The sequence below is a fragment of the Urocitellus parryii genome, chromosome 8, assembly GCF_045843805.1.
Source record: "Urocitellus parryii isolate mUroPar1 chromosome 8, mUroPar1.hap1, whole genome shotgun sequence".
In the NCBI taxonomy this organism is placed as follows: domain Eukaryota; kingdom Metazoa; phylum Chordata; class Mammalia; order Rodentia; family Sciuridae; genus Urocitellus; species Urocitellus parryii.
Genome location: NC_135538.1, coordinates 104,433,300 through 104,460,324, shown reverse-complemented (window position 1 = coordinate 104,460,324; position 27,025 = coordinate 104,433,300).

Below are 27,025 nucleotides of genomic sequence, written 5' to 3'. Positions count from 1 at the left end.
AGGCTGAGACTGAGAGATGTAGGTAGATCCATAGAACAGACTGGAAAAAGCGGAGTCAGAAACCCCAATCCAGGGATGTGTTCATTCTCCAGCAAGCAGAAATATCAGCACTTTCAGTAAGTAAAAGCTACCAAAAAGCAACACAATAAAAGATAGGAGAAAAAAGGAAGATAGAAAAAAGCAGAAGTCAGAAAGGAATGAACTGTGGTATTGGGAGACACTTGCAGTTCAGGGTGGGGGTCACTTTGTGAGAAAAAGCAATTGAAATTCAGAACATGCTGAAGGAAACCAGATCAAACATTCCAGTGCCCATATTCAGAGAATTGCACATTAGAGAAAATACTAACAGAGAGTTCAAACCAGACCTGTATAAACCTGCAGGCGTCACGGATTGTTAAATTGGCATCTCGTTTTCCTAATCATTAAAATGAAGGAGTTAAATCATATACTTGGACCTTTATAGTCCTAAATTCTACAATAATCAGCAGTATTTCATACCAAATTCCTTTGTCCTCTAGGCTGTGAAAATTTCTTGTCCTGATTCTAAAATGAAATCTCACCCTGAAGGGACAGAAGAATAGATTTATAGCTCCCAGTATGTTATTCAAGTTGATGTGGTCTAAAACACATTTCATCTTCCTGGCAACCACGACACAGCAAGAAGTGAGGTTCTACAGGAGAGTCTCTAATACTGCCCACAGTGCCTAGGGGTCTTGAGAAAATCTACTGTGCAGAGTTTAATTTTTAAATTTAATTGCTGCTGGCTAAACAGTCATTCCCAAAGGGGGGGGGGAAGAGGTTAATCTAATATAGACTTTGAGACAAAGCAAAAGATTAAAGTCAGCTTCTCAAGAAGAATTCTAAGGGTAGCACACAGAGAGAGAAAAATGGATAATTGATACTAAGCATGACATGTCAGAAAAAAACCGGAGCACTTTCTAAATGGAACTATTCTCCCCATAATTTCTTAAAGATGCATTTTCCCCCAAGGATGGATATGAAACTAATGGCTTTCCTTCCCCCTTATTTAAATCAAGGAGTGGGATGTCATTTCACTGCCAAATTATCCCAACATTATTACTTGGCTTTCAAAAGGCAAAATGGCATGTTTCTATGAATGTATTAAGAATGTAAAAATGCAAGTGACTCTGCCTAATTTACAAAGCCCTTGGTGGAGGAGGGAAATGGGCCCAGAAGAGGAGGCCATGAGGTTCCATCTCGATTTTTCCCATTTTCCTGAAGATAAAAAAAATAAAATAAAATAAAAGCTGTTTGTATAGGTATCTTAGTTTTTTGCATGGAAAACTGGGATTTGGTTTCCCAGCCCACCGTGTCAAACTGAAAAGCTTTCTTTTAAATCATTTAGACATGAAGTTGGGCAATGACGTCTGTGAAGAAATCCAATTCTTGGAACTAAATAGACAAAAAAAAAAAAAGATTTTTTTTTTTTTAAACCGATAGGAAGCTATGTGTCTGGTAAGTGGTATTTTGGAAAGAAAGTTTTGGGAAATGATGGGAAGGTAATTAAAGTTAATGAAATGGATCGTTTCAATTACAGAAGCTGACCTGAGTTTGACGGAGTCACCCTTAGAGGTTCTGGTGTGGGAAAATACCCATAAAGAGACTGAGTCCAGCCAGTTTTTTTTTTTTTCCTTCTACTGAGGACGTAGAAGAAAAGCAAGGCAAGATATGAAGCCGCTCTTCTTGGAACACTCTGGAAAGGGGTAACAAGTGTGCTGAGATCAAGCCAGTTCCACAGAGAGAATCCCAAGAACAGAGTGGTGCTGTGAATCTTAGCAGAATGGGGCAAAGGGAAGAAGCACAGTGGAACTGATTCTATTAGTTGTGTCAGCCCTACTGTGTACAGGATTGGGCATGATGACACCTGTCAGTCTCTTCCATGAGAAGAGTCTACAGGCCTCCTAATAAAGCCTGTCCTGAAATCCCACAGATTTCCATAACAGCCTTGGGGTGAGGGGTGGGGATCAGTTCTTGGGAATGTTCAAATAAATTAAACCTTGATCCTTGATTACTCATTCATGTCTTGGAAAATTTTTACTTAACCAGAAATTGCCCCTTTTGCAGGAATTCTGAAGAAAGGATATGTTGTTATTTCCATTTCAAAGGTAGAGAGAAGAAGATTGGGAAATTTTTGTGAAGCATTTCATTCATGTATGTATTTAGCAAGGGTTTATTGTGCAAGGTCCTATACTTGATGTGAGAGATTTAAAGAGGCTTAAGAGTATATGCCTGGCCTTGGAATCTTACCATCTATTTAGGGATCTATGTAAGACTCCAATGGTATGAGAGAGGACGTCTAACCAAAAGCAGGACATGAAACACACATGAAATATAGAACTGATTCTAAGGGCCGTGAGAAGTAAGAGGAGAGACTTTTGAGGATGTTCATAGCTACTCCAAGAGAAGGGATTGAGTAGGATACGGCAAACAGCACAGACAGAGCAAAAGGGGAAGGTGGGAATAGGACTCAGAGTGGCTCAGAAGGTGACCAGTTAGGGAACACAAACTCACAATGCAGGAAAACAAGATGTGACACAAGGAGAGCTCCAGAAGAAGAGTCACAGATGGGAACAAGACTGAACAGACTCACCCTCATCCTGCTAGCAAGGTAGTTTGGTGCAACAAACGATCATGGATTGGGCCCAATACAGTGACTTGGTATCTTTATTTATAAAACTAAAAGGGGGAATTCTATAACACAGGATAATATGCATAGCAGTGAGCCTGACACACACTGAGATCTTCACACAAGTTCAGTCCAATCCCATGATCTCCAAATCCTTTGGTTCTGGCTCTACTTCATCCCCAGTAAGCCAGGAAGAGAAAGGATATTCACCATAGGTTCTTGGTTGACATCATCTGTGAATCAATTGTTCAAACCATCTTTGGGAGAAGAGAATAGTGGAAGTATAAAGACCACTCTGAATATTTCAGAGTAGAATATCTTCTAGGTTCTGTCTTTAAGAAAATCATTATTTGATGTAATATAGAATTTTATATACAAGCTCTGAATGAAGGGCACCTTCCTTTGCTGAAGTTAGCACTTGCAAATAGAAATGATGATATTAAATTAAATTTTGCATAGTTAGGATCATGTCCTTTTCTTTCTATTTAGTCTAATAACTGCTGTCCCGTTTGGTGGTCTCCTGGAGGTGAGTTATAATAACTCTCCGAGATTTACAGCTATTTTTTCCTCAGTTTTGATCATTATTACTAAAACATAGTAATGTTTTAAGAGATGTTCTCTTCTATGCAGTTCAGATTCTCCACCAGCCCTGCATTCTTGAGTTCATGGAAAGATCCTAAAGGCCAGATGAAAGGAGGAGAGTGATAGATGAAAATTCTACTCTAAGTCGAATATCTGGCTATGTACCATCTTAACTGTACTAAGCTGTATTCATTGCTTCTGTATCTTACACATAGACTAAGAACTAATTCTGTCCCAGAGATTTTACACACCGTCTTTTTCCTCCTTTGATTATCACTGTCATTATCATTTAGTTGCTCTAGAAAAGATGACGGTCAATACTGTCGAAGGACCAAATTTCAACAAATAGAGTTTTAAAAAACTAGTTGGTTTGCATTAGCAATCCATGACCTGGGCCACACCCCATCTGTGAAACAGAAGGACTTGCCTCTGAGCTAAGCAGAGGAGATGGTTTTTATACATGTGGAAAAGGCTGAAGAAGTGGAAATAGGAGCAGACTGTGGAGTGCTCAATCCTGCTATTTTTCTTGTATGGATTAAAGCAGCAGGGACTTCCTTATCACATTTGCTCATGTCAACTGCACCCCTATTGAATAGTTGCTCTGAATGTTCTGGGGTTTGTTGTTTGTTTGTGTTAATGGGCCTGTCTTTAAGTTCAGTTTGATTTTGTAACACCTAACATACGTGACTTCACTCTAGTTTGGTCTGGTCTACCAGAGCCTAACACAGAAGCTCAATCCAAAACAATGACCTCTCATAAATGCCATTTAGCAACACAAACTAAAAAGTCTGATCTTGGAGTTCTGGATGATCCACTTAGAGTATGTAATAAGTATTCATTACAATGGGGCTTCTTGTCATTATAAAGGCTTAGAAATCTTAGAGCATGTCTTAGAAATTTGCCCTCCTTCAAAACTCCAGCTTCAATAAAATGCTCTAAGACACTTGCTCAAGTCTGGCCAGTTATTAAACAGCTAAGCTTTCCTTTACTAGGATTATAGCACACATGGTTTTCTCCATTATACTTTTAAATAAAAGTGGGATTTAAAATTCAAATTGTGTGTCAGAAAGAAAATGTGAAAAAAAATATGAAATGAACAAAAATTGTACTTGAAATTCTCTCAATAGAGTACTACATATTGTGTAATGGACCTTTCAAAGAGACTCTATGCTCTTGACTGTCATGAACTAAGTTATTTTACAACTCTGTGAGTTGTAGAGAACTGAGAGTAATGCAAATGAAAATTGAAGAGGAGATCAGAATTGGGGGACTCAGAGAAAGGAAGATCTACTAAGTCTGAAAAGAGAAGTATCCACAACTGTGGAACTGTTGGCTTGCAGGAAAGGCCGATGAACGAGTGGAATGCACAAGAAGCAACTCCTTAGCAATCCAGTCCTGGCCCTTGGCCCTTGCCCTTGTTCCACATCCTTGCCCTCAAACAAAAAAAAACACGATGCAAGGGCAAAGTGCAAGTGTTCTTTAAAAAAAAAAAAATGGTGTGAAATCACAACTACACCCTGACTCTACTTCTATTATAGCCCCTAGCTATAAATATGTCCCTATATAAATATTAACACCTCAGATCAAGGAGTTGCTGCTTCTTGCTGTATGAGGCCTGCATTCTCCCTTGAATGTGTCTCTGCTTTCCTAAATAAATTTCTGTCTCTGACTCATCCTTAAATTCACTTTTGTGATGTTTGTCAAGAACCTCATTCATCTTGAGTTGAGGTCCTCTCTAGGAACACCTTGGATCTCTTCCAGTGACAAAAATAAAGATGTAAAGGATTGTGTGCAGTAGAGATTCAATCAGTTTCTCCTTGGTGGAAGTGGTCAATTTGGCATGTGTTAGAAAATGCAATTCACAATATTACTTACTGTCAGTTTGAAAAACTGTTGTATGGATTCTCCTTTGGCAATCTTACTAGCTTCCTCATTAGCTGATAACTTAAGTAAAATATTTGACATGTTCATTTTATACTGTATTGGGGTCATAATTTACCCACTTAAAAAATTCCTTTAGCAAATTGAAAAGTATTATAATAATTGATAACTAATTCTATACTGAAAAGAATAGAAAAACAATTTAGAGCAGGACTTTTCTAGCACATTTAAGTTGATAAATCCACTAATGATCATTTGTACCAAGGCCTCCAAAAAGTATGACACCTTTCTGAACTCTATTTCCATGTGAGCATTTTCCTTAGAAAATCTATAGATCTTTTGTTTTGTTGTTGTTTTGTTTTCCTAAGGAAATCTTACCTGGGTCTTCCCTCTTCTTCTTCCACTGAGAATTATTTGCCCTTATAGTTCTGGACTTTCTCTTCCATCTTTATATTTCTGGCCCTGTATTTTCTCTTTTTTTAATCCTTCATTTTGAGATGCAAATCCAAAGCATATTTGGAGGAAGGGATTACAAGGAATCAATTTTTTAAGCCACTGCCCAAGACACTTCTCCCCTTTGCCCTGACTTGTGGGCTTGCCTAGGTATAGAATTCAACACACCTGAGGGATGTGGCTCAGTGCTAGAACACTTGCCTGGTATATGGGAGGTCCTGAGCTCAATCCCCAGTACCATCCAAAAAAAAAAAAAAAAAAAAAGGAACATGTAAAGAATTCCGCATACCTTGCTCCCAGAGTACCTTCTTCCAAACGCCTCTTAGAATTGTAAACATGTTTCTTCATTGTCTTCTTGTTTCCCATTTTTATACTGAAAAGACAAATGCCATTCTTACTTTTATTCTTCAGAAATGTTCTGCTTTTTCTTCTGAAGGGTTTTAGAATTTTTTTTTTAATTTCCAATTACAGGTCATTTTGCTGTCATTGTACTTGGTCCCTTGATAGGTTCTTTCTATCAGGAGAATCAGATTCTTCTGCTATGAAGTGTTTACTGGTATTGTTTTCACACATCTCTTTCCACAGGTATTTTGTTTGTTTTGTTTTGTTTGTACTGGGAATTGAATCCAGAGGTGCTTTACCACTTAGTGACATCCCCAGCCCTTTTTTTTAATTTATTTATTTATTTATTTATTTATTTATTTATTTATTTATTTATTTTGAGAATGGTCTCACTAAATTGCTGAGGCTTGTTTCGAACTTTTTTTTTAGTTGTTGATGTACCTTGATTATTTATTTATTTATATGTGGTGCCTCACACAGGCCAGGCAAGTGTTCTGCCACTGAGCCACAACCCCAGCCCTAGTTTCAAACTTTTGATCCCCCTGCTTCAGTCGTTTAAATCACTGGGATTTTAGTCATGTGCCACCACACCCAGCTGTATTTTTTTTTTAATTTCTATTTCTGGAATTATTATCTGCTAGCTTGAACTTCATCCAAGTTTCTTCTTGCTCTCTCTCTTTCTCTCTCTCTCTCTCTCTCTCTCTCTCTCTCTCTCTCTCTCTCTCTCTCTCCTGCTTTATAGCAATTTGGTTTTTTGTCTTTTTGTTCTATATTTAAGAATGTTTCTCCAACTTCATCTTTCAAGCCTCCTTCACTTTCATTCTTTCTTATTGTAAACCTCCAAGAATCCTTTCTTATCTTTGCTTGTTTATCAAGACATTGGCCTTACTCTGAGGATGCTGTAACTTCTCTTGACTCTTGGAATTTAATTACTGATTTTAAAAGTTTTCTTCTATTCTCTGAATGATCCTCTACTCAAGGAGTCCACTGACCTCCTCCTGAGCTACAGTCTGGAGCTCTCTGAATGTAGGGAGCTAGGCAAACGTAGCCCTTGCTTCACATGTTTTTTTTATTATTATTATTTATATATGACAGTGGAATGCATTACAATTCATATTACACATATAGTAAACAATTTTTCATATCTCTGGTTGTATAAAAGTATATTCACACCAATTTGTGTCTTCATACATGTACTTTGGATAATGATATCCATCGGATTCCACCATCATTTCTAACCTCCTGTCCCCTCCCTGCTTCTCCCACCCCTCTGCCCTATCTAGAGTTCATCTATTTCTCTTATGCTCCCCTTCCCTACCCCACTATGAATCAGCCTCTTTATAACAGACAAAACATTTGGCTTTTTTTTTGGGGGGGGGGGTTGGCTAACTTCATTTAGCATTATCTTCTCTAACTCCATGCTTCATGTTTTCCACCTGTCAGGATTCACTGTCCTTCATTGACTAATTTCCATTGTTTCAAAAACTGTTATTTCATAAGTGTTTTGATTATTTCAGTTAGGAAGATAAACTCTGGCCCTATTATTCCTTCCTAGGAAAAAACAAGTTGTGTGTGTGTGTGTGTGTGTGTGTGTCTGTATTTACTTCTTTTGTAAAAATTGATACATTTTTTTGAGATTTCTTGTTATTGTAATAGTTTTTCAATTTTTAGTTTTCTTCATGTAGTATTTATATCTCTTAGTCATACTTTAACTTCGATAGACAGTGTTTAGCCAAAATGACTTAAAATAGTGCTGCGACTGGGGACTTTATCTTTGGTTTCCAGTGTCTTCATCCTGAGACTAATGCTGACAATTTGAAATATAATTTTTACTGTTGTTTGGTGGATAAAGAACACATCTATTAGAGTCTTACTGCTTTTTGATTTGTCTGTGTTTTTAAACTTGAACTAGTTACTGAACTTTATTAGATGTCTTTGGTCCATTGAGATGAATATACACTTTTCCTCTAATCTCTGTTGATATACTAGATTATAATATATGTCAGGTATTGAGCTATACTTAGTTTTCAAATATGGATTTCAAACAGTATAATGTTTTGTGAATTGTGTTACTTTTAATAACATGAACTTGTTTGTTATCCCAATTCTTAAGTGAGATTGGATGTTACTTTTAGTGTTAACTTTGTAAGTTTTTGTTACAATGCAACTTTGACTTTCTAAAAAGTTTAAGGGTTTTGTATCTTTCTCAGCACAATTGTTTCAGTAGCACTGGAATTATCTGTTGCCCCAAACCTAAAGGTTTGAAATGATTCACCAATAAAGCAACCTAGGCCTGACATTTTCAGAAATAGCTGGCAGGTGGAGGTGTCAGGGAAGTTCATGGATGGTTCCTCATTCGTCTTTTCAATTTATTCCATTTTGTATCTTTGTATCTGCAAAGGTTCATTTTGTTAATTCCTATTCTCTTAGCAAATATCCTCTCATCCAAGTTTCCAAGTTCATTTGCATGTCTTTAAGGTTTTATTTAATAATGCTGTAAATAACCATAGAATGTGTGGCTATTTCTAATTTCTCATTTATAAATATATACATCATTGGGGGATTTTTTTTCCTTCTTTTTGATTAAACTCAGTAGGGGTTAGTATGTGGGTAGGATGTAATTAACTCTAGAGCTAAAATGCCTGATTCAAATCCAGTCTCAATTACTGCTTGTCCTTAGTGTCTTCCTGTGCAAATGGGTGTATGTATTAGGACAGATTAGGTGAGGCCATGAACACATGCATCAACATCCCAGTGACCCACAGCTCCAGCCAGGCCATGCTCCCTGCATCCTCACTCTCTATCACATTCTCTCCAGGACCCCGCCTAACAGAGCAGCCTCTTTTTGGAATATTGCCTGACTCTGAACAAAAAATAAATAAATAAATAGATAGATAGATAGATAGATAGATAGATAAATAAATAAAAGGACATGGAGGATCACCTGCTGGTTCTTAAGACTTCTGTTTGGAAATTATATCTGAACACTTTTGTTCAGATTTCATGGACCAGAGCAAGACATGGCTGAGCCTTTATCAATAAGGCAGAGAAGTGTAGTTCCCTCTCCACAAAAGGGACAGCAGGTATCTTGCAGAAGTACACAGTCCACCAGAGTGGGTGGTAATAAGCTGTAAGGAAACATGGGAATCCACATAACTTCCTGTGCTTAGTGTGGAACTGTAGGAAAGACTTAATAAACTATTTCTTTCAAAACACATCACAGAACATCTAACATCTGTTGTATGCTTTATGCTAGGCAGAAGGCAAATAAGGTAACTGGTTCTTGGTTTCAAACCTATTCTAGCTAAAATAATTATAAGAGTTGAACAATTAATGTGATATATAAAGATATATAGATGGCATTAATGATTTTATATATATATATATATGTGTGTGTGTGTGTGTGTGTGTGTGTGTGTATGAAGATTTTCTAATCCAGGGAAGTACCCAGTGCCCAGCACTGGGCATCAACACCACAGATGGCCCCAACAATGCTGGATACCAGATGCCAGAACTTTTGCCACCATTCTCCTCTAAAATCTTCATCACCATTCTGGCCAAAAGATGATGCTATCATGTGAATATGGTTTCAAGGTATCAAGAGTTTGGTCCCCACATGGCAATGCTGAAAAGTGATTGGGATCCTCAAACCTTAAGAGGTAGGGCCTTGCGGGCATTCATTAATGGCATCTCACAGACAGGCTCTGACTTCCTATCTTATGGTATGATCTTCTCTCTCACTCTCTCTCTCTCTCTCTCTCTCTCTCTCTCTCTCTCTCTCACACACACACACACACACACACACACACACACACATTCACATACACTCCCACCATGATGCCACACACTAGGAGGTCATTACCAAAACTGATGTTTGAACTTTCATCCTCCAAAACTGTGAACTAAATAAAATTCTTTCCTTTTTAAGCACCCTACCTCAGGTATTTTATTATAGTTTCAGAAAATAACCTAATACAGATGAATTCCTCAGAGCACCTGCTATTCCACATGGTTGCTTCTGAATCAGTCTCACACAGAGTAGTCTCTGACTGTTGTATCCAGGGTAAACTGCCTGTACTTAGTTGCAAGGGAAGATAGGTTAACTCTTTCTTGAAGTTGCATAACTGATAATGAAGAAAACTAGTGAAATTTAGGAAATATGTCAGATACTGGATGACAATGTCTATGAAACAGGTGTATGAGAGCACTTGCCTAGCATGGATGAGGCCCTGGATTCGATTCCCAATACTGGAAAAAAAATAAGCTTATATATGGAAAAATTTAAACAGATTTTACTTATGCAAAGCTAAGAGTTCAGTAAGATACTGATATCAATCATTTAATCAAACAAAATTATAAGCACTTGTGCACAGATCTCTGTGAGCTGTGATATTCAGATTCAACAGGTAGTCACAGCTTCCCTGAGGAAATGGACTTTAAGTGGAGATTTGAAGAAAGAGAAGGAAAGGAGTTTATCAGATTGATTGTGTGGAAAGGGCCCAGGAGGCAGGCAGAAGGAATTGTGCAAAGATCCCTGTCAGGAAGGACAAGAGAAGCCCTCGAGGGTCCCAGAAGACACCATCACCATGTACCTGTAAGATAATCCTGGAGAAGTAGGCAAGGCTGGACCACTGAATCCTACATGGGGCTCTGAAAACCTCTGGGAGCTTGGGCCCAAACCCACAGTCTCTGACTCAGTCCAGTGTGAGACAGAAATCGGTGAATTTTAACTTTCTGCAGGGCCTCTGACACAGTCAGGATTTGAAAGCATTAGTCTAACCTCTAGCTTAGCATTCATTCCCCTTAAAGTGATTTTTAAATGGTAGCAACACACTGAGAGAAAAGGAATGATGGGGAGAGAAAACAGTATTTTTTTAAAACACCTGCCATTTGCCAAGCACTGTGATTAGGGCTTTATATAAATTACCTTCCAGGTTGGTGTAGTAACACAAGTGGGGGAGCACAGCCCCAGATCCTACAGGCAATAAGGAACAGGAGCAAGGTTGAAATCCAGGCCTTCCTGGTACTAGACGCAATCAATGGTCTCTCCACTTAACATGCATGCAGCCAATGCCGGGGACCAGGGCATCCAGCCAGAGTTCTGTATGTGTGGTCCTTGAACCAGCAACATCAACATCAGCTGGGAATTTGCTAGGAATTCAAATTCTGAACCTCAGACAGCCAAAATTCTAGGGTCAAAGCCCAACAACCTGTGTGTCAACAAGCCCTCCTGGTAAGTCAGATGCACTGCAAGGTTTGGGAATTAGTGCATATGGCCAGTGGGTCTCAAGAGTATTTGAGTAAGGGCTTCTAAACCTTCATCTAATATTTTTCCAGCATGTCTTCTCCTTCAAACATAAAAGCAGCCTTATAAGTACTCCGTGGGAAGGACCTCATGTTGCCTCCATTAATCTGTTGTCAGCTGCGGCCAAGTAACTTCTGTTTTGCTCACAGAGGTTGCACTGATATGAAAAAAAAAAAAAAAAAAAAAAAACCCTTCCCCAAGGGTCCATGAGCAACAGCATGTACATTCTCCACTCCCCTGGAGAATAGAGAGCCCACAGGAATAAGAAGAGACTTCCTGTCTCTTCCTTCTTGTAAAAACGTAGGAGAACAGGGGAGTGGCTTTAGAGCTCTAGAGGATTTTCACCATCCTTAATAAAATCCAGCAAAAGGGCCCTGATGGGACACTTTCCCCTAGAGAAGTATGAATCAGTCTCTTGCTGGTGGAGTTTGGAACAAGACTAGCAATCCAAACCTTGTTTAAAAGAACAGGGGAGTAGTCTTTCCTTGTGATGGGCAGGGGAATTTCAAAGAGAGAGAGACACAGACTGTGGGGTTCTGGAGGGTGCAGGTGATGGTGATGATGTGGCATAGTCAGCCCATCTGGGTTTCCCTGAGGGGTGTGGGGTACCAAGGGTATATAACCACGAGATGTTGACTTCTCCCCCCCCCCACCACCAACAAGAGCTTATAGAGATTTTTCCTGTCTACCCTTTAGTCCCACTTTAGCCAAACAAGCTCAAGATTTCCTCAAAGTGTCCAACTTAGGACCAGTGACCCAGTTTATTATGCCCTGAGAAACCTGGCATCTGGCAGTTGCAGTGTGAGGTCACAATTGTGCTTTGTCATTTGCCCTAGACAGGTGTCAAATGTCAGCTTGTTGCCAAGACAGAGTCAGATCCAAGAGAATGGTGGTGGCTACACCAACCACACAAACTTTACTTTGGATCTAAGTCCTAAAGCAGAACGATGCTGAGCTTTGAATTTTCAAACAGGGTTCTGGGAAGTTCAGAGTTGGAAGATGAAAAAGAAAATAGGTTAAGTAGAAACCAAAAGCCATCAATCTTTTCAGTTGCCAATGACAGGGAAAAAAAAGAAAAAAAAATCTTACTCGGGAAGGAAATCGTGCTTGTTTCTTAGCTCACTGCAGAGCTAGGCTAGCTTGCAAAAGCTCAGGCACCTCTTTATTTATATGGTTACAAAAGAGTAAGAAGAAAAAACGTATTTACTTTTCTGTGACAAAGAGCCATAGGTGGGTGCTGGATGCTTCTCTTTCTTTTCACGGTGAATAGTCAGGCTTTTTTTGGCTTTGCTGTTTGTGTGTGTGGTGTGTTGGATGTCTATATATTGTTGTTTCTGTTAACAGGTGCTGATTATAGAGAAATGGCCTGGATTCTGAGTGAGTATTTTTCTGTAAAAAGGATTACTTGACAATTTGTGAATTATAAAGCAATCTTTACATAAAGATTAGAAGTGAGGACTTGGGCTGATATTAAAAAAGTAAGCTGAGGCCTGGGGTTGTGACTTAGTGGTAGAGTGCTTGCCTAGCACATGGGAAGCACTGGATTTGATCCTCAGCACCACATAAAAATAAATAAGGTTATTATGTCCATCTACTGCTAAAAAATTTTTTTTTTAAAAAAGCAAGCTGAATTATTTAGTGGGTCTAATGATATGGATGCCTCTGCATGTCCTTAAAAACGTAGCTCACCAGCCTCTTCGAGGAGAAGTAAATTAGCACAGAGGTTAAACAAACCTCATCAACAGGAATCACATTTGATATTCCCCAATCAGTGGGGACCAGCCACTTCTCCGAATTTAACAGTTTATCTAGCTCAGAGCCACAAAGGGGGCTTCTTCCCACTGGTTTTCACTACCCAATTGAAGACCCTGCTCTTACATGAACATGAATTGCTGACTTATATATGCAAACCGTTGTCTGTCTTTCCCAAATCTTGTAGCACTTTTCAACACACTTTTGGCATTAGAAATTTTCTCATGCAGACACTATACAAACTTTCCTAGACCCTCTTATAGCTAGGCCTGCCATATGACTTTGATTTTGCCATCAGAACCTCCTGCTTTAGAAGCTAGTAGCATCGAGGAGCAGGTAACCACACAGGTTCCATTTTGGCCAGGATTCTGAAAGGCAGATCTTGTTTCCCAAAGCAGTACTGATAGGAGTTGCTAGCTATAGCTTCCAGTGTACTTGTGCCAAAAGAAGGGTCAATTCTGTGTCTGTGCTCACCCCAAGAACCAGATCTTCTATCCTGTTATAGGCACCTTGGACTACATAGCTCCTAATGCCAATTCTCTAGTCCTGATGAAAATTCTTTAAACTATTGTTCTTTAATACATTCTTTTTCAGCCTAAAGTGGCCCAAACTGAATCCTGTTGCCTGCAACCAAGGATCCTAACTTATATAATATGTATCATCTTATTGGATCCCCAGAACAAATCTATATAACAGGGTTACCCTCATTTCACAACGGGAAAACTGCCGCTCATAGCATTCACTTAGACTAATAAATGGGAAAGCTGAGATACCATATCTTTCCCCCCCCCCCATTCCATGGATATTCAACCATACCACACTACGTATCTTCCCAGTGAACTTGGAATTGTAGTTTCTTTTATTTTCCTCCTACAGCATTCTATCCTTAACTTATGCATTATTTGTCATTGCTGTAGGTATTTAGGTCCTCTCTCAGCGTGTTACCTGCTTATGCTTAGACTCTACGTCTATAATGTCTATATTGCATCTTAGCTAGTTTAATTTTCTTTACTTTTTCTTTGTTATGGTTTAGACCTGGAGTGTTCCTCAGAGACTCATGTGTTGAAGGCCTGGACCCCTGTGCAGCAATATTCAGAGGTGGAGCTGTTGGACTCAGGCAAACTCTGACCTTGTCAGTGGATTAAATCCACTTTTGGTTCATAATTGATTGGACTACTGAAAAGTGGTGAAAACTGTAAGAGTTGGGATGCAGTTGAAGGGAATGGGTCCTTGGAGGCATGCCCTTGGGGAATATATCTTGTCCCCAGCCCCTTTCTCCCCGTCTCTCTTTGCTTCCCAGCACCATGAGGTGAGCTGGAGTGGAAAATAAGCAATTAACATTTCCCATAACTATACCCTGCCATGATGATCTGCCTCACCTCTGAAACTGTGAGCCAAAAATAAATCTTTCCTCCACTAAGATTATTTTCTCAGGTATTTTGTCACAGCAATAGAAAACTGGCTGAGACACCCCTCTTCCTTATCATTTTTATGTATCTAAAATCTGATTAAAATAAAAGCATTATAGATAATATTTTGGGGACCACATCTCAAAATCAGCATGCAGACTGTAAACTTCTTTTAAAGGAAGAAAGAAAATATTATTGCTGGCTACCCTATCTCCATCTTCCCTGCTGTTGGAGTGATTAGGAGCATCGATTCTATTTTAGCACCTGAAGCTTGTTGCCATCTGTCCTCATCCCTTCATACATACTTATAGGCAGTCTCTCTGACTCCCTTAAGTCTTTTTCCCCAAAGAATCTCAGATAAAAATCTTGTTACTCCCAAACTCTTCCTGGGTCCATCTCTAACCTGTTCTTCCTATCAACCCCGGGGCAATCAACCTTATAATGGAGGAGCAAGACTGCCCCAATCCCCATAGTAAGGCTCAACATGAGGCTAATGTCTCATTCTAGTGTCTCCAGCCATGGACCATTGGATCTTCCCTTGCAGAAAATGAGGTTTTGTACCCTGTGAAGGATATGCTGATCTTTGCCTCTCATACTTCCATCTATTTTCCTTCTTCCCCCTCCACTCTAGGGAAATTTAGGGGATCTTTTCCTCTGACAGTCCAACATCTTCTCATAGTCCTTTTGAGTTTAAGGTCATTTTTCTGGAATCTTTTCTGTTAGTGAGCATAGGACAGGGACTAGGAATAAGACCCGCTGTAAATGACAGCAGAGGAAGTTGTAGCATTTCAAATCATTGTCACTCAGATGCCATCCCATCATGTACATTATTGATTTATTCTTAATAGCATCCATTTAAAAAAAAAAAGAGTGGAAGAGCTGGGTTGTGGCTCAACCGTTAGAGCGCTAGCATGAGCAAGGTGCTGGGTTCAATCCTCAGCACCACATAAAAATAAATAAATAAAATAAAGGTATTGTGTCCAACTACAACTAAAATATGTGTGTGTGTGTGTGTGTGTGTGTGTATGTGTATTTTAAGAGTGGAAAATAAGTAACTATTGCTTTCCAGCTGATCACTTCATGCAGTGTTCTGTGCCGGATGATTTAAGTTTTTTACTTAAGCCTCAAAACAACCTTACAATATCATCCTTTTTATTTCAGTTTTGTAAATAAGAAATTTAAGTCAACAAAATAGCAAATAAAGTTATAAAGGCAGTATGTTCTGGAACTATTATTTGAATCCAAGACTTTTTAATCTCAAAGTTCTTTCCTCAGTAAAATGAAGCTTATGAGCAATGCTTGCCTTTTGGGAACCTACACGGTACAACAAAATGCAGATTCTCTAAGATTTTATGTTTTTAAATCCCGGGTGTTTGTTTTTGCTTTGGGGTATTTATTTTGCTTTGGAGAAAGGTACAGGCTAATTGTTTCTTCCTCAACTTGCTTATTTCATTTAATCATTTATGAAAATTATTTCCTAAGTTGACAAGCCTGAAGATTTAGGCACAGCCACACCTCATCATTTCAATATTTCTTATCATGACACCACCAGTAGAATGTGTCAAGAATATAACACGCAGCCCCACGTGTTCTGAAAATGGGCAGCAGAATGAAGCAAGCATTCTCACACCATCACACCGGGCTCTTGGAGGCAAGTTTTTTTGTGAAATATAAATGAAAAACCTCCAACCAGAAAGCACAGGGAATTCCAGAGTTCTGCCCCCAAAATTCCCTGAGTGTCATCCCAATTTGCATAAAATGAGAATTTTAAAACAACAATAATGAAAACCAAATGTTATGCATCAAATCAATTTCAAAAGTCTGGGAAAGAAAGGAGGAGTCGTCTTTTTCACTTTTTACTTTTTTTTTTTCCCATTTGAGTGTGTTCTGCCCAAGATCTCAGGATTCTAGGAACCATGAGATGTTTCTGTTAAACAAACAAACAAAACTCATTCTAGATGCAGCAAGGGAACAGAGAAATCTTTTTTATTTGTTGTGATGAAATTCAAACAGGATTGAAAGAGACTAAGAGAGGAGAGGAAAGAGATATTTCTTTCCCGAATTGCTGCCTTTGGGATCATAGTTTGTTTTCCCTTCATCTGTAGCAACTTCCTCCCCCAGGGCTCTTCCCTATGACACCTACACAGCAAATAAAACTGAAAATCTGATTTGCCACAACACCTAGGAATTGGAGAAGGTAAACTGTACCCACTAGCTGTGTTGGAAATCAGCTGATTGGCAAATGTGTGTCTTCTAAGACAGCATCATGTATGGTGCTATAGAAAACAGAGTTGTTTAAAAACTGGTTCTTATTCTGAAAGAATTTATGTACTTTGATGGGAAGAGATGATCACAAATGAAATACGAGTGAGCAAAATTAAATGGTATTCATTTACTGTGTTTTATAGCATATACTGTAAAAGGGATAAGGTTTCAGGAGAAAAAAATTGAACATTATTTGTAGGTAGAATCCTGCTCATTAAATTCCTTAACCTCAACCTACATCATCGCTAAATCCTGCTCCAAACCTGGAAGCTTCCCTGCTGAACCAGTTGGCTCCTCACTTTGGTATTAAAGTCATCCTTACTAGCTTCCAACTCCAATAAACAGAAATGTACTAATAAACTACCCCAAGTAAAGTACTTGCTCTGTTTAGAGAACCCAGAAATCACTAATAAGCCAGTACGCTTCAATGGCATTTTCCTTCAGTCTTTGGATGTTGGCTGCAGCAGAAGGGAGGCACGTACCTTGAGCAGGGCAAATTTCTTTAGCCAGAGCAAACATTGCACAGGACTGAGGCTGAGGTTTCTGCGCACAGCACTACCAATAGAGAAATAAGTCCTCCAGTACTGTCTTAGTCTGTTTTGTGTTGCTATTATAAAATACTTGAAACTGGACAACTTGTAAAGATAAGAGATTTCTTTCACTCACATTTCCGGAGACTCAAGAACATGGTGCCAGCATCTGGTTGGCTCTAGTGAGGGCCTTGTGGCAGATGGTATCACAATGGTGGGAGCTCATTCAAGAAAGAGGTCACATGATGAGACAGGAAGCAAAAGAGGGAGCTAAGGGAACTTTCTTTATAAAAACCCATTCTTGCCAACACAATACTCTTTGAAAGATCAGCATTAACCTATTTTGAGGGTGGTGCCCCCATGACCTAATCACCTTCCACTAGACTCCAGTTCCCTAAGGTTCTATCACCATTCTGGAACCAAGCTTCCAGCATAGGAACCTTTTGGGGACCTTTTCATATAGTTTGGACATTCAAACTACATGAAAACCATAGCAAGTACTAAGAGGGATTCAAGCATTATGTCACAGCATCTACAGTTTCTCCTTTCTACTGATGGGACCCACTACTTTGAGTTCTAGAAGCATCTCCACTAGGATTCCACAGGGAAAGAGAGTAGAGGAAGGGTTGAGAGTCTCCCTGGGGAAACTTAGAATAGAGATGTTAGTAGGAAAAGCTGAACCTCTGCCCATCACAGCTGGTTTCAGGGTCACAGCTGATTTCCATCATGTCATTCCTCTTCAACCACTGGAAATTGTCCTCCCTCATGGCGAGCACCTATGCTAGCTCTAATGGCCCAAAGTTGGCATTACCCAGTTGTTCATCCCTGAGTGATCTCAGTCCCCGGTCAGCCTGTCCTTCTCAGGCTACTGCTTTTGCCCATTTATCATTAAGAATGGCCAAAGGAGTATCAGGAAGAGTACTTGGGTGACATTGCTTTCCCTGTCTCCATTGTGTAACAGAAGCCATACTTCCCCCAGATGTTCATGTGCTTCCATCTTGCAGTGGATGGTGGCTGCCCAAATTTATGACTTGGTGGGTCTGACAGAACCCCACTCTTGATGAAGTTCTGACTCTGTATTCATTTGGTGTCTCATGATTCCTTTGCTACCACGGCTCAGCTTCGAATGCCAGAAGCTGTTATTTGAAATACATACAAGTATTTGCTAGCGATCGCATGGTCTTGCTCCAGAATCATGGGAGTCTGTGCTATGAATATTCCTTGTCACTTGGCATAATTTGTATATGAAGTATTTTCCCACCACTGAATTAGACTATTTGAATCAGATGAAAAAAAGTGCTAGTTCATTGGGAGCCCCATGCACTTCAAAGGATAGGAAAAAAAATAAAATATTTAGGGTACCCATATTAGTAAAAAAAAAAAACAATGGTGTTATAAGGGAACATATCTGCAGGATAGGGCAAATTATTCTATTGTGCACCTCTTAGGACAAAAAACAAAGCTTACTACCTGGTGGACCTATTGAGGTTTTGAAGTCTGCATTTTTCATACCTAGGAATATTACTTCAACTCTATCATACACGTTGAAGATTGCTAGTTTTGACTGGGGCCCAGAACAGGAAAATGTCCTGAGGCAGATAAAGGCTGCTGTGCATTTAGTCCTGACATTGACCTTAAGATATAGAAGATCCCTGGCTACTCCTTGGTCCTTGACACTCCTTATAATAAATTCTATGCACCTGGCTGTGAGGGTTAAGTGGCACCACCAGATCCCTGTTGGGATCTTCTCTTCCCCATTGTTATCAGGGAGTCCAGCTCTGCCAAGGCATCTTCTCTGACCAGTCCTTATCTACAGAAGTTAGCTGCCACGGAACTTCTCAATGACACTAGTTCCCTCTTCTCAGAACATTCCTTAATCCTTTGTTCAATGGCATATCATACAGAACATCATCATATGGTGAGTTTTCTGAGTTTGTGTGATATACCACTGTCTTTTATTCTCTTCTTCCATAGTTATGACAATAATGCATTTCATCTTCACTTAGAGTGAGCTTTGTCCATGATTCATTTAATGTGAGAGCCATCTAATAGCAAGTTCATGCCATCTGCAGGTATCCTTGCCAAGGTGTTAATTCCTATACCATAATTCTTCCCAATTATTAAATTCTCCTTCATCCAACTTTATGTTTTACCATCCTGAGGCAGGATTCGCAAAATCTAATCCCATTCAGAGTTTCCTGGTTTTCTTGCAGGCTTGTTCTTGCTAGGTCCTACAGCCCCTTTGGGTACAGAACCAATTCTCTTATTGGTACTAGATCAGTTCTCTGCCGAATTAGGTTATTATTTAATCCTACTTCTTGGCCTGGTGACCAGGAAAGGTGGGAACAGATTCTGAGAGCTCTGCATGATCTTCAAGTTTAGGAAGAGCATTCATACTTAATAAGGAGTCAAACCCCTTCTGGAAGTTCAGAGCATAAAAAGAAACGTTGAAATTCAAGGGTTTTTGTTATTGTTGTTGTTAATTGAATTTTGTTGTTTTTGTTTTTTTCATTGCCACAATCTAGCCCTATCTCAAGTATCAGGGTCCAATTCTTTCCCAACCAAGGTGAGGGTCTTGGCACTGCAGACCTGCCTAACTTGAGATCTTAGCCTTCACTGGAGTTCTGCCACTCTTACAATTACATCATGAATCATAATTTCTCAGCCCTCAGGCTGCGTAAGATGAGAGTCTCTTTATAAGCAACCAAAGAAGCCCTCCAGCTTTCACGCTTGGTCTTTAATTGCTAATGAAACTTTTGCAGCCTTTCATTATCTAGTTCTTAACTGTCAATTGTACTTAGCAACAGCCACACCATTTCACTGTCCTCAGGGTATCTTATTTCCCCTTCTTTCTCAAAGACCTGAAACATGTCACCTGCTAGACCATTTTCTTCAACAATACTTTTCCAGTCCACTTCTGAGTCTTGATAAGCACTGCTGATTAGTGACTGGTGGAATTTCTCGGTAACCACAGCATGGCAAATAGTCCAGCTCCCAATTCCCATCTTCAAGTCTCTCCAGCCATTCCTAGCACCAAGTGTCACAGCTTACATTCCCAGATAGCAGACTCCGAGATAGAAAGTAGCATGCAGGAAATGTATTACAGGTTGTTCTTGCAATTAATACCTACAGAAGAGAGAAGGAATCAGGGAGACAATCTCAGTAAGACTTCAGGTGGTTCCAAATCTATCTAGAGTTGTGCAGAATTGAGCACGCCTTTCTAAGACCATGGTAACTAGTCATCAGAAACAGGCAAGATCTTGAATTTGGGTGAGGTGGCCATCTTTGAATAATTCTGAAGAGGATTGGCAGCTCACAGCTCTGAGAACAATACTCTCTGCAGCTGTGGGGAAGGACTCTTTTATTGCTAATGGATAATCTAGGAGTCAAATCCCAGCACCGATTAGAGCCTCTCTCAGTGTGACCTGGGATGTCTAATACAGGCAAGAAATGTAGGAGTCCAAACTTTAGACAGCTAACTCTAAAAGGGTGCATGCCAGGAAAAGAGTGTTGTGTTTGTTGAAATTGTTTGGGCAAAATTGAGGGTAGTCGCTGAGTCAGGCAGACAGGGAGGTGAGGTGAGGGGAAGAATTGCATAGTGATTCAGGAGGCGATGATTTCAGTTCCTCTTTTCTCAGATACTAAGTGACTGCCAAAGTCTTTTTGCCTCTCTGACCCTGTCTTCTTAATTGAAGGTGAAGGAGATAAACTAGAGATTGCTAGTACTAGAATATATAAAGAACTCTTAAAATTCAACAGTCTAAAAATTCAAAAATTAGGAAAAAGAGCAAAAGACAACACATTCCACTGAGTAGCATATATGGATGGCAAAGAAATATACAAAAGACCATTAACCTCTACAGAAATGCAAAATAAAACTATAATGATAAAGCACTACCCAGCTAACAGGATAGGAAAAAAAAAAAGACACCACCAAATGCTGGCAAGGATGTGGAGAAACTGGATCATTCAAAAACTGTTAGTGGAAAAATAAAACAGTACAGCCACTCTAAAAACAGTTTGGTAATTTCTTTAAAATAAAAAAAACCCAGACATATGCTTACCATATGACCCAGCAAGTGTATTCTTTAGGCATTTATCCCAGAGAAATAACAACTTATGTTCACACAAAAATATGTACGAGAATGTTCATAGCAGATTTATTTATAATGACCAAAAAGTAGAAACAACTCAAATATCCTACAATAAAGGAATGACTAAATAAACTGTGATCCATCCATGGAATACTACTCACCAATAAAAGGAAGAGTACTGATATATGCAAAAACTTTGCTGGTTACCAAGGAAATCATGCTAAGGGGAAGATGTCACTCTCAAAATGTTATATGCTTATGATTCAATTTATACAACATTCTTACAATGACTTAAATTATAGATGGAGAGATCAGACTATTATTGGTGGCCAGAGAATGTGACGAGGAGAAGAAAGGTGGCAGCTATGGCTCTAAAAGTTATAAGTGACCCTTCCGGTGGAACTGTTCTGTATTTAATTGTAGTGGTGACATATGAATTTATACATATGATAAAATTACATAAAACTAAATATTCATACAGAAAAACACAATGACTGTATGTAAAATTAGTGAAATCTGAGTGGGATTGGCAGATTCTATCAATGTCAATTTCCTGGTTGTGATACTGTGCTAGAGTTAGGCAAGTCATGCCAATTGGGAGACATGGGACAAAGGGTATTTGTATTATTTCTTAAAATTACATGTAAATCTGATGATATCAAACTAAAACCATTTTTTAAAATAAACTGATATCAGAGGAGCCTTTAAGGTTGTAGATCATAAATAAGGAAAGTGGTCATCACCTTCAGCTCCAACAATGACAATGTTAATTGGGCAGCGATTCATTTTTAAAATGCATTGTAATTACCTATGGTGAGCAAAGCCTTGTGCAGAAACCTGGTCACACAGCAATGAACAGGATAGGAGGGATCCTTGCCTTCACAGAACTTATAGCTTCCAGAGAAAGTCAGACATTAAACAAATGATTACCCAAGTAATACAATTACTACTGTCTGATCCTGTCTAGGAGGTTAAGAAAGAGTTCCAAGAAGAAGTGGGATTTAAGGTGGAAAGAGAAAGAACAGGAACCACTTAGGGATGAAGGAGGAGGTATCTCCAAGAGGAGGAAATACACTCGACATATGCTTATATGTCCTGAGCAAAATGGCTGAGTGGGTGGTACAAGAGGCTGAAAATGAGTCTGGGTCATATGCAGCCTCCAAGGCCATAGGGGACACTTTAGCTCAAAAGCAATGAGAAGATAGGGAATGCTTTTAGGTAGAGTGAGAGGTGATTGTAGCTGCAGGAGAAACACAAGCTATTTTAGGAACTTGTGATTACAAGAGCAATTTAGGACTGGAATAGATTACCAACAGAGTTTGGGGTGGGGGGCATCCTTTCCAAATAAGTTGGCTGTTAAGGAAGATAAATAATTTCACATGGGAAAGTATGCAGAAGAGACTGCAGGGGCTTGCAAATTAGGTCAAAGTGGGAGAGTTAGACAAAGCAAGACTATGGGGCTCTTGTCCAGGATAGGAGGCCTTTGAAGTGGGAAAGAAAGGTAGTCCTTTTGCTCTTTTTGTCACAAGGTGGAAGTCTATTTTGTAGGGCTGTAGGAGCATTTTCCTATCACCTCTTAAGTTCACTAACACGCAGGATGATAGGACGGTATTTCAGAAGGGGAAGGACGCTCTGGCAGCTAAAAAACAAAACACTCCCCCAAGCATCTGCCAAGACTTCAAAGACTTCTTCACCCAGTCAATGGAACGGATACTCCGGCAATACGTGGGCAACTCACAAGGAAGAGGAATGGAACAGAATGGGGTCTTCATTTTCAACAACTTCTCCTTTTTGTTCTATAGTCTCTCCAAATTCAGGCTAACCGCTGTGTGACTCCCTTTGTTTCATTTCTCAATTTCTGTGAAGAACAAATTTACAGGTGCTAGAAATGGGGAAGCTTATAAAACCCATCCTAATAATTTTTGGTCCGTGTTGATCATTTCTAAGTATAATCTCAATTATACTTATTCACAATTATGTTAATGGTTATTGAGCACTGCTCAATGCTATGCTACTGCACATTTAGTGTTTTATGCATGTAATTTTCTAGAAAAGTAGGAGTGTAAAATTTTATTGACTAAAGGATTGAACAGTAATTGCTAATCATCAGATAACCAGAAAATGACAACAGGATCTATGCACATCTATCAGTTAGTCAAATGGAGTCCTACTAAGTTAAAGAAGAAGTTGAGGCAGGAGGATTGCAAGTTTGAGACCAGCTTCAGCAAGTTAGTGAGGCCCTAAGCAACTTAAGACCTTGTCTCAAAAAAATAAATAAGAAGGTGCTAACAATGTGGCTCAGTGGTTAAGTGTCCCTGGGTTCAATCCCCACTACCCTGCCCCCCACACAAAAAAAACTAATTGTGCATACTTATTAGACAATAAACCTGGCTGAAGGAAAAATGGATAATTATCTTCTAACTACCTGCACTAAAAGACTGAAAGACTTTTAAGTTGTTCCTAAAACTACGTAAAGTTCAAGTAATTCCTGAGGTTGTCCAGTTAACAATTGATTTGAAGGCATTATCAAGGAAAGTTAAACAAATTAGCAGAAACACTTAAGTAAGCCCAAATATTGTGCAAAAGAATAATGGATCATTTTGATTGCATTTGATGGGAACCACCAGTTAAAAAAATCATTTCATTCCACATGGCCAGAGCTATATACTCTGATAGGACTATGGAAATTATAACCTCAATATCTATGGGAGGATGTGTTTATATACAAATAAAACACTGTTGGAAATCAAAAATTCTGTATTCAGTAGTATTTCAACCTAAGTCTTCCATTCTAATGTCATAACTTTACCTTCACAACTCTTTTCTTTCCATTCACAGAGCTCAGGCCTAAAAGTTAAAGGAGAAAATATGAGAAATCTATTCAATGGCAAAGAAATTAGTAAGTAGTAACATTAGGGATGTTGGTTACTCTGTCACCCAGCGTCCCAAGACGCTGTTGGCCCATATTTGGCATGAGATCTAAGGGAGAAAAAAAACCTTAGTAGCTGCAAGTCACTGACAGTCTAGGGTTGCTTATTATTGCAGAATAAATCCCAGCTCTCACTAGAAACTCAATAAATGCTTTAGGTTAAAATATGCTTAGAATGCTGACTACAATCAGTTTGAAATCCTCAGCCCAAGAAAGCTGGTGAGCTGTAATCTGGTACTAAAAAAATCATTTTGGCCAAGTCCAGCCCTACCTCTATTAAAGGCAGCCTCAGAACCTACTCCCAGCTCCTCTCTGATAACCCCCTCCAATAAAATGCACTTCACTATCACCTATTGCCTTGGGAGATCATCTTCTCTCTAAGGGGAGGAAGGCCTTACCAGACTATTCACATTACTTAACCTCTTAGTCAGACCTGGAGAGAAAGGTCTTTGTTAACAAAGGGTAATGAAACTTAGCCTGAGGGCCTGAAATGGAAAGTCCTTTTTCCGATGGGAAGATTCTTCAGCTTCAGAAATCAGCGCTTTCCAACTTGCCTTCACCTAACTCTTTAAAGCAGAAATTGAAGCCCTTGGCTCCTAAGGTTAATGGTCATAGTGAGGGAGGGTGGATATTTGGAGGAGTGGGGGGACACCGTCTAGGCTTTTATGTGGTCCCAGTTCTGCTATCACTTCCCATCTCAGTCACCAACATTTCTCCAAGGGACACTGCCATATCTGTTCATTCAAGACTGGCTACATCATTTGTGGAGGTCAGTGAAACATGAAAATGTGACACCCCTTATTCAAAATCTACTAAGAATTTCAAGACCACAGATCATTAAACCAAGTGTGGACAATACTGAGTGCAGAGGCCTATGTCAATGCACTGACACATGTCCACAAAGCTGACCCTGTGTCCATTGTTTCCAGCCCACTTATCATGAAATTGCCAGCTCTTGTCCTCTGTAACTGACTTTTGGATATGGATTTGTTCAACCATCTCTAAGCATTACGTATGCCTGTACTCATCCACTGGACTGAAGGCAGAGAGAGAGAGAGAAGTGAGGAGGAAAAGGTTCAAGGCCTAAATGGTGGTATTAGAAGACTCCCCCACATTATAACCATGGTTATGGGAGCAAATTTATTTACTAGTGCTGTGTGCATAGAAGACAAATTCATGTAAGAAATATTAGTCCTTCTAGAGATTTAGAAATGCTTGCTATACTTAAAAGTAGTAGTAGTAGAATAGAACTTTCATAAATAGCTTTTAAAAGCTTATGGGAAAGGCTGTGTTTGGAATCCTTAAGCCACCTCTGACAGTATCCCAACCATACTTGTTCATTGGGTTGAGGGAGGTAGGAGGGGAGTTGCAAAAGGCGCTTTGATAGACTGTTCTAGAACTTTTCAGCTTCCCCATTGCCCTGCATGTTACATGCATTTCATTTAACTTTTCTGTACTATATACATGTTGTGTATATATTGGATTAGGAGTCCTAATCTTATAACATCTAGTCTCTAGATATTAAAGAGGCTGACAATATGTGACAAAGGTAGTTAGTAAACTAACACATTTTGTATACTTTGTGTTAAAATTCATAGAAAATCAGTCTTCTGAAAAGGACTTTTGGAAGTGAATGGTAACACATCTGAGTGACACACATGCCTGTCTCACATGTGATACAAGAGAGAAGGAAACGGATGAAATAAGGGATTATAAACCAGAATGTTCCCACTTAGAAGACACTTTCAGATATAACCATTGCTACATGTGTGTAGCTTATTCAGGACTACTCTGCACATAGTGAACAACTTAAGTCCTTATTTGAGACATCTAATCTTTCTACATGGTTAGAAGTGTGCGGACATTGTTAAAAGTAGTAAATAAAACATTTTGTAGATTGAAAAACAGATTGCCAGCCCTTAAACTGGCATTGTGGCATTCAAGAGTTGCTCTTGTGATGTGGGGGAAAATAAACTCAAACATTGCTGGTGGGAGTGCAACCACTCTGGAATGCAGTATGGAGATTCCTAAGCAAACCTAGAATGGAACCAGCATTTGACGCAATCATCCCACTTCTAGATTTATACCCCAAAGACTTAAAATCAGCAAAAATCAGCAAACTACAGTGATGCAGCCACTTCAATGTTTATAGCAGCTCAATTCATAATAGGTAAACTATGGAACCAACTTAGATGCCTTTAAACAGATTAATGGATAAAGAAACTGTCATTATATATATATAGAGAGAGAGAGATAGATATAGATATAGATATAGATATAAAATGGAATATCACTCAGCCTTAAAGAAGAATGAAATTATGGCATTTGCAGGTAAATGGATGGAGCTGGAGAATTTTATGCTAAGCAAATATTATGCTAAATATTATGCTAAGCAAAATAAGCCAATCCCAGAGAACCAAATCTGAATATTTTCTCTGATATGTGGATACTAATTCACAATAAGTGAGGCGGGGAGAATAGAGGTATTTTGGACTAGAGGGGAGTGAAGGATATGAAGAGGACATGGGGTAGGAATGACAGTAGAATGAATCAGATATTATTACCCTATATGAATATATGATTACATGACCTGTGTAACTATCATGTACAACCAGACGAATGAGAAGCTATACTCCATGTATGTATGATGTGTCAAAATGTGTTCTACTGTCACCTATAACTAATTAGAATAAACAAAAAATATTTTTAAAAAAGAATTGTTCCTGTTATTTCCCAAAGGTGTCTCTATCCACAACTTTCATGTGGAGATCTCAAAGTGAAGAGAAGTTAGTAGAAGGAAGATGTTTGTATTACTTTGGATAGTCAGGGCTCTTCA